General features: G+C 53.1%; 1 long non-coding RNA gene across 2 annotated transcripts in view; it reads left to right on the forward strand.

The window, feature by feature from the left end:
* The first annotated feature begins 1,252 nt into the window (after nucleotides 1–1,252).
* Nucleotides 1,253–17,385, forward strand: part of LOC132244247 (uncharacterized) — a 48,350-nt gene continuing 32,217 nt past the window's right edge. The window contains exons 1-5 of one of the 2 annotated variants that reach the window (XR_009455836.1): nucleotides 1,253–1,416; nucleotides 3,608–3,756; nucleotides 5,537–5,723; nucleotides 5,985–6,125; nucleotides 6,791–6,841. This is a non-coding gene — a long non-coding RNA (uncharacterized LOC132244247). The remainder of the gene's footprint in view (nucleotides 1,417–3,607; nucleotides 3,757–5,536; nucleotides 5,724–5,984; nucleotides 6,126–6,790; nucleotides 6,842–17,385) is intronic. The other variant, XR_009455838.1, reaches the window with a different exon arrangement.

Here is a 17,385-nt window from a genome sequence, read left to right on the forward strand (position 1 = left end):
GGCTGGGCTGCATTGCTCCATCTGAAATGTGCCCTGGCTGATCTCAGGCAGGCTGGAGGATGATTGCTTGGCCTGTGGGTACCCAGGGACCAGTTGTTCTGGCTGTGGCTTACCTGGAGCTCTCCCTAGGCCTGGCACATTAGCAGAGGCTGCTTCTATGGCAAAAGGAGTGGGCAGTGCATGTCCTGAAGAAGCATGAGGCACAAAGCTGCATCCCACCCCCTACCCTGTGTTTGTGGCAGCAGTGGCTGGGAGGCCGGGAGAGCTGGCTCTGTTGGCTGCAGGTGTGAGGGCTCCTTTGCTCAGATTGTGCCTGTGGTTTGTACATGACATGCAAATGAGGGTAAAAATGCAATGGTGAGTGTGGGGCTGTGCTCAGTAGGCGGATTTCTTCCCAGTGTGTTCAGCACCATGGAGCCTGGCACCAGCGTTGGGACGGGGGAACATGGGAGTCAGCACAGCAGAGACAGGGGACTCCTTGTCTGCACAGATGGTACAGAGCAGTGTGTGAGCTGCTGCCAGCCCCTTCAGGCTCATGAGTCTGTAGGTGCCCAGGCCTGGTGCCAGTCCTTGAGCCCAGAGGGAAATTTACCCAGGGGATCAGCCCTGGGATGTGGGGCGGGCACAGCAGTGCCCACAACCATTGTGAAAAGCATGTGTGTAAACAGAGCTGTGGTATCTAGTCCCTAGTGATGACAGCAGTAGGATGTTGCCTGCTTCTGCCTCACAAGGAAGTGCAAAAGACTATGTAGGACCCTGAGCCCCTTAATGGGTCCTGAGAAGGTGATGGGAATAATGCATATGACCATGAATCACTCCTTAGCATTTTTCATACTGCCTCAGCATGGAGTTGTGACACAGTCCCCATGCTGGGAGGATGTTTGCAGGTGCTGCCAACATGTCCATGGCAAGGAGAGACAGGCTGTGGGATTTCAGGTACCTTTTAGTTAGGCCAGGCAGGAGCAGCCACAGGCAGAAGCAGAGCACTAGCTCTTGCTCGGAATTAGCTGATTCAAGATGAGCAGTGGGACCAGGGCAGGGCAGGGCTGTCCTGGTGCTGCAGGAGGGGAGGCCAGAGCCAGGAGGGAAGCCCAGCTCCTGGGAGCGGCTCAGAAGACAGGTTGGGGTAGGGAAGGACAGGCCAAAGGATAGCAGCCTCGGGAGGGTTAAGGAGGGCCCTAATCAGCTGGTGCCCATTGCAATCAGCTACATCAGCCTCAGCTGCTCCAGCTGGCTGCAGGGAGGCATTGGCTGCACCTGGCAGACTATTATTCTGTCCTGGGAAAGGACGATGAGATGAGAGCTGTTTCCACTCTCTGCTCCAGGGCCCGGGTTGAGGTCTCAGATGTGAAGCCCTGGAGTGAAATGTCCCACAGGAGCCACCCCTGGGCCTGAGTTTGGGGCCTTACTTTGCAGGTGCTCCCCTTCCCTCCCCACCGTCCAGCCCCTGTGGGTTTTGTTCTGCCCCTGGGGCAATGAGAGCTGGGGAGGGAGCTGAGCCCTGTCTGGCTCTGGGTTTGTAAGGCTTTCTGCAGGCTCTTGAGAACTGGCACTGGGGGGAGTCTCAGCCCTTTCCCAGGACAGTGGGGGTGATGGGGCCTGAGCTCAGAGTTTGTACCATGTAAGCAGGAACTCATGGGCGTTGGGGTGCATGAGCTCAGGGTGACTGTCCCTGGAGTAGGAGCTGGGCAGCACTAGAGGGACAGGCAGGATGTTGGGGGTCAGGGCCTAGGAAGGGCTGGGTCAGATTTTGGGTTGGTTTTCATGGAGAAATGAGTGCCAAAGGGCCCTGAGTTTGTGTGAAAGAAGCTTCCACTTTTTGTGCCATCCCAACTCTGTTTGGCATCATGGTACAACTCCCCTGTCTGGGTGTTGGGACTGCTAGGAAAGCTGGTTTTGGAGGAGTTTCCAGAGAGATTCATAGAGGGTCACTCTGTTTTGGAGAGATGCAGCATAGTCTCTGGTCACTATAAGGGCGTGAAGTAATAAGTTGTTTTGGAGACGCTGGTGATTGAGCAGGTCAAGGTAAGGGTCTCTCCAGGCTGCACCATCCCTTTTGTGGGCTCTGTTGAGCTGGAGCTGGTAGCAGAGATCTGGGAACATCAGGGATCAGTCTGCATCAAACCTGACATATGTCCCAGTCACTGCTGCCTCCCCCTTCCTTGAACCCTTGTAGGGAGTGGGGACGGGGTGGTTCTGCCTGTGCCTAATTAACAGCCTGGGCCCTCATAATCAGGAGAAGAAGTCCAGCATTTCCCTGAAATCAGCAGCACAAGGAGGGTAGCAGAGGGAATCCTTGCAGGTGATGACAGTTAAATCTTGCTGTTGGTTCTGGTGCCCTGCTAACAGTGCTGTCTCTCCAGCCCAGTCCCCAAGCCAGTGCTGCTTGTGGGACCTGGGAGAAAAGGGGTCTGCAGCTCAAGGGTTTTGCTTTAGCAACAGAAGGACTTGCTTCACAGTGTTTCTGGCACAACAATACGAGACTGTCCTCAGGGCTCACATGCCTCATCTGTCAGTGTAGCAAGTTCTGGGCATTGCCCTTGGAGATGGTGACCCCCCCCCCCCCCATGCACAGGCTTGCTGCAGTGTATGGTAGGTGCAAGGTTGCTCATAGCAGCTACCCACTCCAGACCCTCCCAAGGAACCTGGGGAACCCAGTGCATGTGGGAGCTGCTGAATGCAAGCCCAGAGGCTTTGCAGGAGAGGTTCAGAGAGTCTCCAGGCTTCCTCCTGGCCTTGCCCAACTCTAGCAGCTGCACCTGGGACCAGGTGTCTGGGAAGAGAGATGGGTTAATAATCATTTGAATCTCACCTGCAAAGACCCCAAGGATCTAGAGCCTCCCTGGGATTGGGATTTGCAGTGCTGCAGTCCCCATTGCCTGGAGCACTTCCCATATCTGCCCAGGATGCCTGTCCCCCTGCCTCATGCCTCCACCCTCTCCATTGAGTAGCCTCCTGCCCATCTTTTCCTCCCTGGATCCCATTCTACTCCTCTCCCTCCTTTCCCTCCCCCGTCCCCTCTCTCCTCTTGTCAGGGAGAAGCATTGATTGAAAACCTCCAGGACATGTCCTGCATCCTTCTCAGAAATGGGGCTCTGCATCCTGGCCCCTGCCCCTCAGCTCTGAGACTGCTGGAGCCCTGGCTCCCAGGGTGGCAGGAGGTAACATGGGTGCTGCAGCTTCTCCCACCCTTCCTGCACTCTCAGGGGACTGAGGCTGGGTCCCCGGCAGGGGCTTTGGCCCTGGGCTCCACACCCTGACTGAGCAGTTGGAGCCTGTGGCTTGAGGAGGACAGTGTTTGCTGGGGAATCTCCTCAACCCTTTTCTGCCTGGAACCACATCTGCTCGGAGCTCTTGCCTCAGCCCTTAGTCACGTGAAGCTGCATCAGGTCTGTTTATCTGGATCTGCAATGATGGGCAGATTCCTAACATGATTTATTTGTGGTGAGCTCTTGCACTTCTCACCTCCGTGCCAGTGTCCCATTGCTTGGGCATACTTCTGTGTGCTAGCAGGCTTGGAGTGTAGCTCTGGGTGGAATGGTCCAAGAAACATATGTGAAGTCAGGTCTTTGATGATTGTTTATGTTGGACCAACTGCATATTTCAGAGGTTTGGCAGACAAGCTCACAGGCTTTACTCATGTTTGGGGAGGAAAGAAGTGATGCCAGAGTGAAGTAGCAAGAAGAAGAATCGGTTGTGTTGAGTCATGTCTGCTGCAGCTGTTTGTGGACTGGATTGAAGCAGAAGTCGGGTCAGGTAAGTGCAGTTCTCATCATCCAGGGAATGAGTGAGGCAAGGATTTGTTTTGTTTGGTGATGCTGTATTGGACTGTGTGCAGTTGGAAGAAGTGGAAAACAAGGCTTCTGGCCCAGAGGCCCTTTCCTCAGGTGCAGAAGAGAAGTAGGGGGTTTGAGCGTGTTCCTTCCCCGGTCGTACACTCTGCGAGTGCAGGCTGAGAGAGCTGCTGGCCCTTGTTCTCGATACCATGTAAGAAGCAGGTGACAAGTACCAGGAATGGGAAAGGGGATTTTTCTCTCTACTCTAGCTGGTCAGTGAAGCGTGTGGGGTCTGGATGCCAGCTGGGCCCTGTTGCGGTGTCTGTGCTGGGCACAGCAGATGTCAGGGATGTGGTGGGTGTCCCGTGCAATCCTCGGTGCAGCTGCAGCAGGGGGTCTAAGGGCCTGGCTGTAGCTGGCAGCTGCTTTAGTGTTGCTGGGCTGGTGGCTTTTCTGTGACTGTCAGGTCACAGGTTACTGTGTTACTTGTGGGGTGGGAGCTGGCTGGCTGGTGGGGGCACTGGGGCAGCTCCATGTGTACCACCTGAGCCCATGTATGTTCACTTGTCCAGCAGGACCATGGTTCCCGGTCAAGGGTGAGAACAAGGGAACCACGGGCTGAGGCTCCTGGCTGTGTGTGGCCATGATACAGCTGCCTGGTGCTCTTGTCAGTGTGTGCTGGAGGTGCTGTGTCCTGGTGAGAGCACTGGGAGGGACTAGGAGGATACTGAGAGATGCAGGAGGCACTGGCTGGGACAAGTCAGGGGCTGAGGGTTACTGAAGCTTCCTTCAAGGTACTGGGAGGATACTGGGGAGCTGTGGCTGTTGGCCAGTAAATGGCTTGTGGGTGATGCTCCTGCTTCTGCTTAGCAGCTGGTTCCTGGACTGTCGCCTGCTCCTCACTGGGGATAGAGTGAGGGCTGGGTTGGGGTCAGCAGCCTGCACTTCTGGTGCGGCCGCCGCCTCCCAGCCCTGCTGGTATCCACTCATTCCCACACCGGAGGCCTGTCCCCCTGCCAGTGTACTACATGCCTGTTGCACAGCCCGTCGCTCCTCCGCTTGTCCCAGCACAGTGGCCTGGCAGCTGTGGGGCCCATGGGGTGACACTCATTGAGACCCTAGGAATGACCAGTGCTGTCTGGATGGGATCTATGAGGGCCATGACAGTGCCCTGGTGCTCAGCACAAGGAGCCTTAGTGCCATCCCCCCCCCCCCCCCCCCGGCCATTGAGTGCCTCTTCATCCTCTGGGAGAAATGGAAGGCACTGGGGGGCTATTGAGAGGTTACTGGGTGGTTACTGGAGGAGCTGGGCTGTTTACTGGGTCTGCCTGGGAAGGTATTGGGAGGCCCTGGGGCATACTGGGGAGCTAATAGGAGGTTACTGGACTCCTTACTGGGGGACACTGAAGGCTGTGACTGCTGCTGGGAGGGGACTAGGAGGTAACTTTTGGGCACTGGGAGGTTCCTGGCCCAAATGCCCGTCACGCAATTGTCCTGGACCTGCCACTCCAACTTGTGCAACTCCTGGGGGCCAGAAGAGCCCCTCTGCATGAGCCTCAGCACCTACACAGTTGCCTGCCAAGCTGCCAGTGTCATCGTTAGTGTCTGGGCTTGGCACGGTCCCAATGTGTGCTTGGAGTGCAAGTTCCAATCATCCAGGCCCCCTGACTCCCTAGCTCTCACTCTCCAGCTCCCACCCCCTCCTAGGGAACCCAGGCGTCTGGGCACTCACCCCCTCCCCTTTCTCTGCCCCCACCAAGTTTTCATCTGCCCGGACAAAAGCAACTACAACATGTATGGTTCCCACTGCCCCACCTCTTGCTCTGCAGCCTCCTCGGTGGGCAGTGCTGAGGGCTGCATCTGCCTGGCTAACCTCATCTCCAATGGAACCGACTGCATCCTGGCCTCAGCTTATGGCTGCCTTGGCCCAGCAGCACCTACCACCCGGTGAGCTGGCAGGGGCATGGTGGGGTAGAAAGGGGCTGAATGCACCCAGATGTGGGGTGGGGCACAGAAGTGTATCCTACAGCCCCATTGCAGCCAGCTATGGAGTGGGGTAACACCAAGTGTAGCTGGGAGTTGAGATGCAACTGCCTCTGGCCTGGGGGGAGTGGCTGAGTATAACAAGTCGTCCTGGACCCAGAGTGTGATCTGCATGAGTGTTGCTGCATGTTCCTTCTTGTTTTCCCATTCATCCCCCACCAACAGGTGGGAGACGCCCGATTTGAGGAGGAGCGCTTTGAGTGCTGTACGTGCCGTGGTCCCGGGGACCTGACATGCAAGCACAGCCAGAGCCCGCCTTCAAGGACTGTTGGTTCCAGGACAGCAAGAAGGACTGCCAGCCCCCTGGTGACTGTGCCTGGCTCTGGGGTGGGGAGAACAGGGCCCGGGATGCAGACAGCTCCCCACATGGCTAAACCATGGCAGAAAGCTGCATATAGTAGCATCTCCAGCTACCTTGCCGCTAGCATTTTACGTGTACATTTTACACCTAAAATGTATGACTTGACTTTTACCCTGACCATGGAGGCTTTTCTGTTCAGCCTGTTTTGCACAAACTATTCGTGCACCTTTGGGACAAAGCTTGTAACAGTATGTGCAAGAAATATATTCCGGCTTCAGGAATGCAAATGCTGCAGAGACGAGTGCATGGGCTGAATGTATGCCTTTGCATCGGTGAGATATACCGTACCCAGCACAGAAAAGTGAGCTGGCCATAGACTTTTTAACACCTTCTGTGGGATGCTTGTACTAGTATAAGGATTTAGTCCACATATTTCTTATACAAAATACAGTGTGTGTCACTTTTCTTTTTACAATAAGAAAACATTTGTCTATCTGCTTTATATTTTAGTGGGTACAATGTAAAGGTGGTTTTCTCTCAAAAATGAAAGGTCAGAAAGAAGGGGAGGAGGAAGGGAAAGGAGGCACTGACAGAGTTGAGTGAGCTTTACCCTTCCTTTGCTTGCAACCAGTTGCTGAGGCTCTCATGTCTGCGTTGTCTTGTTTTTCAGAGCCTGCTTTCAGATGAAAGAAGCCAGAAAGCTCTCGACCAAAGACTGGAGGTACAATGCATGTTATTCATGCTCCATGTGTCAACTTGGAGCAGAAAGTGAAAGCTACCCTTCACCAGTGAAAGCTAGCAGCAGAGGCACAATGCCCACGGGTCCCTACTCTGTTCTAATCAGCTGTAACATCAAGGATACACACAGTCAGTTCAAACCTCTATCGATCACCGCCAATTCCAAGCAGTCTCGTCTACCCGAGCACTAAGGCTGCACCAACCTACTCCACCCATGTTGTCACAGCCACTAGTCCCACCAAACGTACACCACGCTACCTCCTAGCAGTAGCTGTCCAAGCCGACTACTACTTCACCCCCTGCCCTGTAGCCATCAAATCCCAACACCCTGACCTCTCCAACCCTCCACATTATACGCAACCAAGCTAATGCCACTCTATGCTTCACCCTCTAAATGAGGCTTCTGAATGTCCCTATGCTTCTACCAACTCCAGCCTCATGAAAAGGGCAGTCTCTACCCAAAGGACAAAAAGAAAGTATAGGGAAAAAGAAGCCAAGATTGGAATAAAGACAGTAGAGGCAAGATAGGAGGCAAGGCTGCAGGAGGAGAGTCGAGACAAGGCAGTGAGGCAGGAGTGGGGAAATCGGGACAGGGAAGAAGAGGATTCACGAGGCTGACTGGCACATAGTGCATTAAGGGGGGTCCCCAAGCAGGGCCAGGGGACAACAGCCCTGGGGCAGAGACAGTTGAGCAGTAGATGGGGGGCAAGGAGGAACAGGGATGACTTGACATGGCGTAGCCTAGGCTATGGTGCAGACCTCCCTACTCAGCACTTGGTGCTTTGGGCTGTGTAGCTGCTGGAGCCCCACAAGGACAGCTGTGGGTGATCCTCCCTTCCACACTAACTGGGCCAAGTGGCATTTCCCTTGGGTTGCCTTGTGAGTAGCAAAGACAACTGTTTTTGGTTTTGCTGAATGTGCCATAGTTAGGGTGGCCTTTAGTTGGTGCTGTTGAGCTTGTCCTGTTTCCATGGACTATGGACGTGTTATATTTGGCAATGGGTAGAGGGAGGAGAGTCTGCAAATGTTAGAGCAGCCAGTCAGAACTTACTTTCTTGGTTTTCTGTCTGGGGCTAGAGCCAGGGCGAGGAAGGTGCTGTTCGGCCCCAGAATCTGAACCCGGTCCTCAGTGCTGACAGAAAGTTACGCTTCCTTTGCATCCCCTCTTGGTCTCTCACCCAGTGATCCTGACCAACTTAAAGGCTTGGATGCTTTGGCCTTTGCTCAGTGCTGCTGCCCTTGGGAGTGGGAGCTTTATTCAGATGCTTCTGTGTGCCCCCCAGGGGTTCATTGGTAAAGCTCTGGAAAGAGGTGTCCCGTGGTACCTTCTGTGTGGTATTCCTAATAACACTTCTTTCACAGCAAATAACTGATAGCTCGCTATAGTCAAGTTGGGCAGGTTCGACCATTTACTCACAGTGACATACTGTATGGTGGCTCCATCCTGCTTCTGAACCCAAGTTAATCCAGATGGAGAAAGATAGTTGTGATCCTTATTTCCATCGGAGTCTGCCAAAAAGCGGTCAGGCAGGCACCCCTCTTATGCATTAGGAATAGAAAATGTTGCCACTTTGCATGGTTCTGGCCGTTCCTCCTGAGTCTGTATTTAGGAGGGACTTGGGGCTATGTTGAAATGCCACCAACACTCGAAGCTCAGGCTATCATTGTAATGGCCTGAATTTGGGCTGGTTTGATTTCCCAAACCATTTGTGGTGTTACGTAAAACTTGTGAGCACTGTTCTTTATAACATGCAGTATATTTGGTGATCTTTAAGCTGTTACTTTTTTCTAGGATTCTGTTCTGCTGATTTCCTTGTCCTTGGAGGGTATGTCCTCGCACCTTTTGGCTTCCTGCTTCCATTTTTATGTACTGATTGTATTGCATCATTAGAGGGCCAAAGATCAGGGCCCCTTTCTGGTAGGCCCCGTAGATGTAGTTGTCATAGTAGCTAGTGTCTCCAAGAGAAGGGTTTTTTTTGGTCCGTTCCGGTTTCCTCAGTACTGCCTGTGCGAGCTCCTGTTCAACTTGTACAAGCACTAGTGCTGAGCAGCGGGGATCCAATATCTGAAAAAGTCTACTCGCCCTTGCACTGCTGAATAGCGGAAACACCAGGTTTGGTTTTCATTCTCATTGTTTGCAAGGAAGACTGGAGAATGGATCTGTGGGATGGTGGTGCTTTTTCCCCAAAGAAGTTCAGCCTTTCTGACAGGCAGGTTATTGGAGGCTGGACGTGGCAGTTTGTCTTGACAGTTTTGCATCTGAGCCTTAAGGGCACCCTTTGGCCACGTACAGCCTGTCCTCTGGAACAGCCTTCTTGCACCCCTGCTCCTCAGCAACATTTTCAGTTTCATGAGTAGCCCTGACACTATGGCCTGAATATCTCTCCCTTGATTTGTATTTCTTTTAAAAAATCCTTATGTATTGGAGCACTGGACTTAACTGCTTTTAGCAGTAGGTCTGGGAGGGTGTTATAATTGGGTCTACTTGAGCAGCTCACACATAGTATGGTCATTAGTGGTATTTATTATGGGGAGACCGAGACATGCCTTGCACTGGTTTTGGAAAGTGAGGAGTATGGTTTTTGAAAGCTTACCTGTAAGATTTCTGCTGTTTTTCACAGAACTGTCAGGCTTTGTGTCCAGCTCTAGTTATTTCAGTGCAGAGTTGCATTATGCTGGGAGTCTAAGGAGGATATGGTACTTAGGGAGGGTGATATTTAGCATATAGGGCAAATGGCATATGTTGGTAGATCACACCTTTTACTGGACTACACTCTGGTTGTAGGTCCAGGAAGCAGGATGGCTGTTGTGAGAGACAGCATGCCTGGGCCTCATGTTGCTGCATCACTGCATCTCTCTTGTCTGTTATAGCTAGTCAGTAATGTCCTGGTTGTACCCACATTTCTTAAGCAGTGTGCCCCACTTTTTGAAAAAGCTAGGTATCACTATGAAGTGATTGCTTTTTGGGTGGATGTGTAAGACCCCTGACACTTGATGGAATGAATTGGTTGCTTAGCGTTTCCTATACCCAGAGCCATAAACACCTGCATTATTTATTAAATAATTAGGCACTGAATTATTTATTAAATATGTACCATAAACATAACTCTGCCTCTGATACATGCTCTTGAATTAGAGCAGTGGTGCACTGGTACTAAGATATGCATCCTTCAGTGTTGGTGTGCACTTGATCGCATGGTTTCTTTGTGAGGCGCAGACATGCCTGTTTAGGATGCTTCTGAGACTGTCACTGCACTAGAAAAAGACATTTGATTTTCTCTAGCCTGGTTTGGTGCCACCTGTGGCCAGGAAGGGTAGTTGGTCATTCGGTTTGGACAGACTGTGGGCAGAGGTAGGAGAGATCAGAGCCGTGGCTTGGTTGGATGCATTGGGGAGTTTGGGAAGCTTTCCACAAAGGATGGGGGCTGGCTGGGATGGCTGCAGCCTGCATAGGATTGTGGGGCATCTTGTTGGGGTTGGGATGTAGTTGTGGGGGCACTGACTAGACTTTGGGGTACGCTGGGTACTCAAGCAGTAGGGTGTATCCATGCTGTATTTCAGGACTCTGGAGGCAGGAGCTCTGAGGCTTTGAGAGAAGAGCCTCGGCTCCTTTGGTGTGTGAGCCTGGAGACTTTTTGAGCTAGGAGCAGGCTAGGAACTTGGGGGCTTCTGCAATGGTTAATTGGATTTCATGGGCTCAGGGTGGGGAGGTGGCTTGATTGGTTGGGAGCATCCTGGAGTTACACCAGGATTCTGGTGCTGGGGCTTATTTTCCTGCAGCCTGTGGACTTTGGGACATGGATGGGGCCGCGGCGTTGGCTGTGGTCTGGGGCTTGGGTTGCAAGAGGGGTCCTCAGGAGATTGAGTCTAAACCTGGTGTTCAGGGAAAAGACAACATGTTCTTGGGTCATGCCAGATACTCAGGTGAGGTGAGGTGAGGTGAGGGGGCTATGTTGCTGGGGGGCTGAACTAATTGGTAGAATGTCTTGATTGGTTGTATGCAGATAGGGCTTGGAAACCTGTCTTGATTGGATTCCATATTTGGGTTTGGACAGGGATAAGAACATCTCTGGTTTGAAGTAGACATTGTGTGATGATGGCAGTGAGTGGGGCTGGCTGGGCTGGGTGATGGTGATGGGGCAGCTGTTTGGTCTGGGCGTGGGACAGGATGTAGCCCTGTCTTGTTGTGTTGTGATCAGTCCCCTAATTAGTACTTGGTGGGTTAAAGTTAGTATAGTCGTAGGCTAGCTTGTTTGGGTGCTCCCTGTGGGGCTGCTTCTTAGTGGGGTGCACACGGGAGGGCCTTGTCATGGCAGTAAGAGTGAAGGCTGGCAGTGCTGGGGACAGAGGTTTGATGGAACTGGGATGCAAGGATTGTTTGGCTGCATCTCAGAGCTTAGACCAGGTGCAAATCGTAGTGTGTTTGGTGCACCATGAGGGGTGGGGGTTGGCATGGACAACATGCACTTCACACGTACTGGTTGGAGTCCACGAGTTTGGATTCCTGATGGGATTTGCTGGGTGTTGTGTTGGGAAGGGGTGTGCAGGCACAGTTGGTGGCAACTGCCTGTAACCCATGGGCCTGGTTTCGGGATGCGCACAGAGGCAGCCCCTAGTTTGGTTGGCCGTGGGCTGGGGCTTGAAACTGGTGGTGGGTTGCAGGTTGCTGAGGGTAGTCCGACTGCATTGGCCTTTAACGTATGTGAAACATGGGATGCTACTGCAGCTGCACTTCTTCCTGTCCCCGTTTATTGTTCTCTCTTTATAAACCCCCTGTCTTACCTCACTCCCCTAGACTCATAGATGTTAGGGTCGGAAGGGACCTCAACAGATCATCGAGTCCAACCGCCTGCATAGGCAGGAAAGAGTGCTGGGTCTAGATGACCCCAGCTAGATGCCTATCTAACCTTCTCTTGAAGACCCCCAGGGTAGGGGAGAGCACCACCTTCTTTGGGAGCCCGTTCCAGACCTTGGCCACTCGAACTGTGAAGAACTTCCTCCTAAAGTCCAGTGTAAATCAGCTCTCTTTAAGCTTGTGGCCATTATTTCTTGTAACCCCTGGGGGCGCCTTGGTGAATAAATCCTCACCAATTCCCTTCTGTGCCCCCGTGATGAACTTATAGGCAGCCACAAGGTTGCCTCTCAACCTTTTCTTGCGGAAGCTGAAAAGGTCCAGTTTCTCTTGTCTCTCGTTGTAGGGCTTGGTCTGCAGGCCCTTAACCATATGAGTGGCCCTTCTCTGGACTCTCTCCAGGTTATCCGCATCCTTCTTGAAGTGCAGCGCTCAGAATTGCACGCAGTACTCCAACTGCAGTCTGAACAGCGCCCGATAGAGGGGAAGTATCACCTCCTTGAATCTATTCGTCATGCATCTGCTGATGCACGATAAAGTGCCATTGGCTTTTCTGATGGCTTCGTCACACTGCTGACTCATGTTCATCTTGGAGTCCACTAGGACTCCAAGATCCCTTTCCAATTCTGTGCCACCCAGCAGGTCATTCCCTAGGCTGTAGGTGTGCTGGACATTTTTCCTCCCTAGGTGCAGCACTTTGCATTTCTCCTTGTTGAACTGTGTTCTGTTGTTTTCTGCCCACTTGTCTAACCTGTCCAGGTCTGCTTGCAGCTGTTCCCTGCCCTCCAGCGTGTCCACATCTCCCCATAGCTTTGTGTCATCTGCAAACGTGGACAGAGTACATTTGACTCCCTCGTCCAAGTCGCTGATGAAGACATTAAAGAGTATCGGTCCAAGGACCGAGCCCTGTGGGACCCCACTGCCCACACCTTTCCAGGTCAAGACTGATCCATCTACCACGACTCTCTGGGTGCGACCCTCTAGTCAATTCGCCACCCACCAGACTGTGCAGTCTTCCACATGACAGCCTCTTAACTTGTTCACCAGTATGGGGTGGGATACCGTATCGAAGGCCTTCCTGAAGTCTAAGTATACGACATCCACCCCTCCACATGTGTCCAGGCATTTCATAACCTGGTCATAGAAAGAGACTAGGTTGGTCAGGCACGATCTGCCCGCCACAAGCCCGTGCTGGTTTCCCCTCAGTATAATTTGCCCTGCCGGGCTCTCACAAATGTGAGCCTTGATAATTTGTTCAAAGACTTTAACAAGGATGGAGGTGAGACTGACTGGCCTATAGTTGCCTGGGGTCCTCCTTCCTCCCCTTTTTGAAAATGGGGACCACGTTAGCCCTTTTCCAGTCTTCTGGGACTTGGCCCATGCGCAACGAGCGTTTGAATATTCCTGCCAGTGGCTCTGCAATGATGTCGGCCAGTGCCTTCAGCACCCTCGGATGGAGCTCATCCGGGCCTGCCGACTTAAAGGCATCCAGTTCTTCCAAATGACTCTGCACCACCTCAGGATCTACGTATGGAAGTCTGGCACCTTGCTGCTGCCTCTCTACAACCCCAGTGAGAGACTTGTCGTGCCCCTTCACTTAGGAACACTGAGGCAAAGAACTCGTTGAGGAGTTCAGCCTTGTCCCCCCTATCTGTCACCAATTGTTTCTGCCCATTTAGCAGGGGTCCTATTCCTCCCTGGGCCTTCCTTTTACTCCCAATATATCTAAAAAACAATTTCTTGTTGTCTTTTACTTGGGTTGCCATCCTCAGCTCCATGGTAGCTTTGGCCCGCCTAACTGCCTCCCTACAAGCACGAGCAGAGGAGGTATATTCATCTTTAGTGATCTCACCCTGTTTCCACTTTTTATGTGCTCCCCTTTTGGCCCTTAGGCTGCCCTGGATTTCTCTGGTCAGCCATGGAAGCCTCCTGGCCCCTTTCCATTTTTTTGCCTCGCTCGGGGATCGTCTTGCTTTGTGCCCGAAGGATTGTTTCCTTTAGGCACAGCCACCCTTCTTGGGCTCCCATCCCTTCAAAACTCCTACTTGCAGTGCGTCCTTGACTAATCGCCTGAGTGCATTGAGATCAGCTTTCCTAAAGTCTAGCACTTTCACCCTACTAGTTACCTTACCCACTCTCCGTCTTATGTTGAATTCTATTATAAGGTGATCACTGTATCCCAAATGGCTACCGATCTGGAGGTCCCCTATCATGTCATCTCCTGTTGCCAATACCAGATCCAGTATGGCATTCCCCCTACTGGGACCATGCACCTCCTGTGTCAGGTGGAGGTCCTGTATACAGGTTAGAAACCTGCGTGAGCGATGGGACCTTGCTGTCTGCGTCTCCCAGCAGATGTCCGGGTAGTTTAGGTCCCCCACGACTACCGCCTCTTTAGCTTTTATGGTCTCCGAGAGTTGCCTCAGGAGCCCTGCATCTATTTCTTCCCCTTGGTGTGGGGGTCTGTAGCAGACCCCTACCACCAAATCCCTTTCTCCTTGCCCCCCATGTAGCCTAACCCACAATCCTTCTACTTCCTCAACCTTGGATTCTGTCTCTATGAGGGTTGATGTATATTGCTCACTGACATAAAGTGCAACCCCCCTCACCCCCCCCTTTCTTCCCCGACCTGTCCTTTCTGTACAATCTATAGCCCTCAATATGTACCACCCAGTCATGGGATGAATCCCTCCAGGTCTCTGTTAGCCCCACTAAGTCATAGGTGTTTAGTGCAAGCAGGAGCGCTAGTTCATCCTGCTTGTTCCCGATGCTCCTAGCATTAGTATATAGGCACTTGAGCCCTGCGACTGGTGCCTTTGCTGCCCCCCCGCTCCGAGTCCCAAGGGGCCCTTTGATTCTTACCTTCTTGTTTCTTACCTGTTCTGTAGTGCTGGTCTCCCCATGGCTTTCAGGTTTCCAATGTTCTCCTTCAGGCTGGGCTGTCCTTGTGGGTGCCACATGGTTTGGTGGTCCACAGCTTCCCCTGCCCTCATACTCCCCTCCCCCCGACGAGCCTAGTTTAAAGCCCACCGGAGGAGATCCGCCAACCTAGTAGAAAACACACGCTTACCTTTGGGGGACAGGTGAAGCCCATCCCAACTGAGCATGTCCCTCGTTGTGATGTGCGGGTCATTGTCCAGGAAGCCGAAGCCTGCCTCGAGACACCACTGCCGAAGCCGCCAGTTGGTCTCTCTGATGCAGTTCTCCTGCAGTCTTCCTCGTCCGGTCACTGGTAGGATGGAAGAGAAAACCACCTGTGCACCGAACTCCTTCAGCACACCACCCAGAGCACTGTAGTCCGCCATCAGGTGATCGGGGGTTCTCCTGGCCGCATCATTAGTACCCACATGGACTAGGACCATGGGGTAATAATCGGTGGGCTTGATCCTGGCCTGGATTACCTCCGCCACATCCCGAATCTTTGCTCCAGGGAGGCAGCATACCTCTCGTGCCGAGGGGTCCTGGCGACAGATGGGTCCTTCCGTACCTCTCAGGATGGAGTCGCCTATGACGAGCACTCGTCGCCTCCTCTTCTGGATCCTCGTGGATCTCTTGATCTGTTCGAGTGTGGAGAACGTGGTGTTTCTTCTTGCCCAAGGGTTTCCTTCTCCCCTTCCATCTCCTGCAGGGTCGCCAGGGCCTTGTACCTGTTCACCAGTCGGACTGGAGAAGCTGGTACTGGTTCGCTGTGAGCTGCTCTGGTCCTGGCTGTGACCGTCTGCCACTCTGCTGTGGAGGGCACTCCCCGGGCTGCTTCTTCCTTCGGTGCCTGGGCCTGCAGGGAAAGGAAATAACTGTCAATTTCATCCTCCGCCTCCCTGATCCCCCTCAGCCTGCTAACCTCCTCCCGGAGCTCCCTCACCTGCGCCTCCAGAGCCCTAAGACGGGCACCTGCCGGACAGGTGTGGGGGCCCCCAATCTCTGCTCCCCCCGGCCCTGCTGGGGATCCCCCACAGACCAGGAGTTAGGGGGACATCAGCTCCCTCATGGGCTCAGTCTGGGTGGAGGCCTCGGACCTGCCCCGGGTAGCCTTGTCCCCCTGGGCAGAGGCCCTAGCAGCACTCCTCGTAGACACCATTCTATAAGCTGCTGGTTGTAGACCTGCGCGGTGTCTACGCCCTACCCCTACAGGAGTCCCATTCCTGGCCCTTCCTGCCCGCCCGCCGGCGCGAACGCCTGCGCAAACGCCGGCGTGCTCTTACAGAGTGCACCTGTTTGCGTGCTCTGTTCGCGCCTCGCGGCTCGGGAGCGCAGCTCCCTACCGGCTCAGCTATATGGGACCCGGGGGGCTTCACCTCCAGATCTGGTTCAGCTGTGCCGGGTCCCTCCACCCCACTTACCTTCGGGGGATCAGCTGCTGCTGCCCCCGCTGCCGATTCCTCTGCTGCTGCCGCATCTCCGGTCAGTCGGTTGGTAAAAGGGCACACGTGCGTGCGGGACACACGTGTGCTGCCTCCTCTCCTTCCCGCTGCTGGTTCCCAAGTATCTCTGGCTCTCTATATATGTCTGCCCAAAGATATGTCTGTCCCTATACATCTCTGGCTCAACATATCTCTTCCTCCTTATATCATTGGCTCCTTATACTTCAGACTCCTATATTTCTGGCTCCTTATATCTCTCTCCCCATATATCTCTGGCTCTATATATTGGTTGGTGAATTGGCTAGAGGGTCGCACCCAGAGAGTCGTAGTGGATAACTTGGTATTGACCTGGAAGGGTGTGGGAAGTGGGGTCCCGCAGGGCTCGGTCCTAGGATCAATGCTCTTCAATGTCTTCATCAGCGACCTGGACGAGGGAGTGAAGTGTACTCTGTCCAAGTTTGCAGAAGACACAAAACTGTGGAGAGAAGTGGACACTCTGGAGGGCAGGGAACAACTACAAGCAGGCCTGGACATGTTGGACAAATGGGCACAAAGCAACAGAATGCAATTCAACAAGGAGAAATGCAAAGTGCTGCACCTAGGGAAGAAAAATGTCCAGCATACCTACTGCCTAGGAAATGACCTGCTTGGTGGAACGGAAGCAGAAAGGGATCTTGGAGTCCTGGTGGACTCCAAGATGAACATGAGTCAGCAGTGTGACGAAGCCATCAGAAAAGCTAATGGTACTTTATCGTGCATCAGCAGATGCATGACGAACAGAACCAAGGAGGTGATACTTCACCTCTATCGGGTGCTGGTCAGACTGAAGTTGGAATACTTCATGCAATTTTGGGTGCCACACTTGAAGAGGGATGCGGATAACCTGGAGAGGGTCCAGAGAAGGGCCACTCGTATGGTTAAGGGCTTGCAGGCCAAGCCCTATGAGGAGAGACTAGGACAACTGGACCTCTTCAGCCTCCGCAAGAAAAGGTTGAGAGGCTACTTTGTAGCTGCCTATAAGTTCATCACGGGGACACAGAAGGGAATTGGTGAGTATTTATTCACCAAGCCGCCCCCGAGGTTACAAGAAATAATGGCCACATGCTAGCAGAGAGCAGATTTAGATTGGACATTAGGAAGAACTTCTTCACTGTTCGAGTGGCCAAGGTCTGGAACGGGCTCCCAAGGGAGGGGGTGCTCTCCCCTACTCTGGGGGTCTTCAAGAGGAGGTTAGATAGGCATCTAGCTGGGGTTATCTAAACCCAGCACTCTTTCCTGCCTATGCAGGGGGTTGGACTCGATGATCTATTGAGG

The sequence above is a fragment of the Alligator mississippiensis genome, chromosome 11 (genome assembly GCF_030867095.1).
Source record: "Alligator mississippiensis isolate rAllMis1 chromosome 11, rAllMis1, whole genome shotgun sequence".
Taxonomy (NCBI): Eukaryota; Metazoa; Chordata; order Crocodylia; family Alligatoridae; genus Alligator; species Alligator mississippiensis.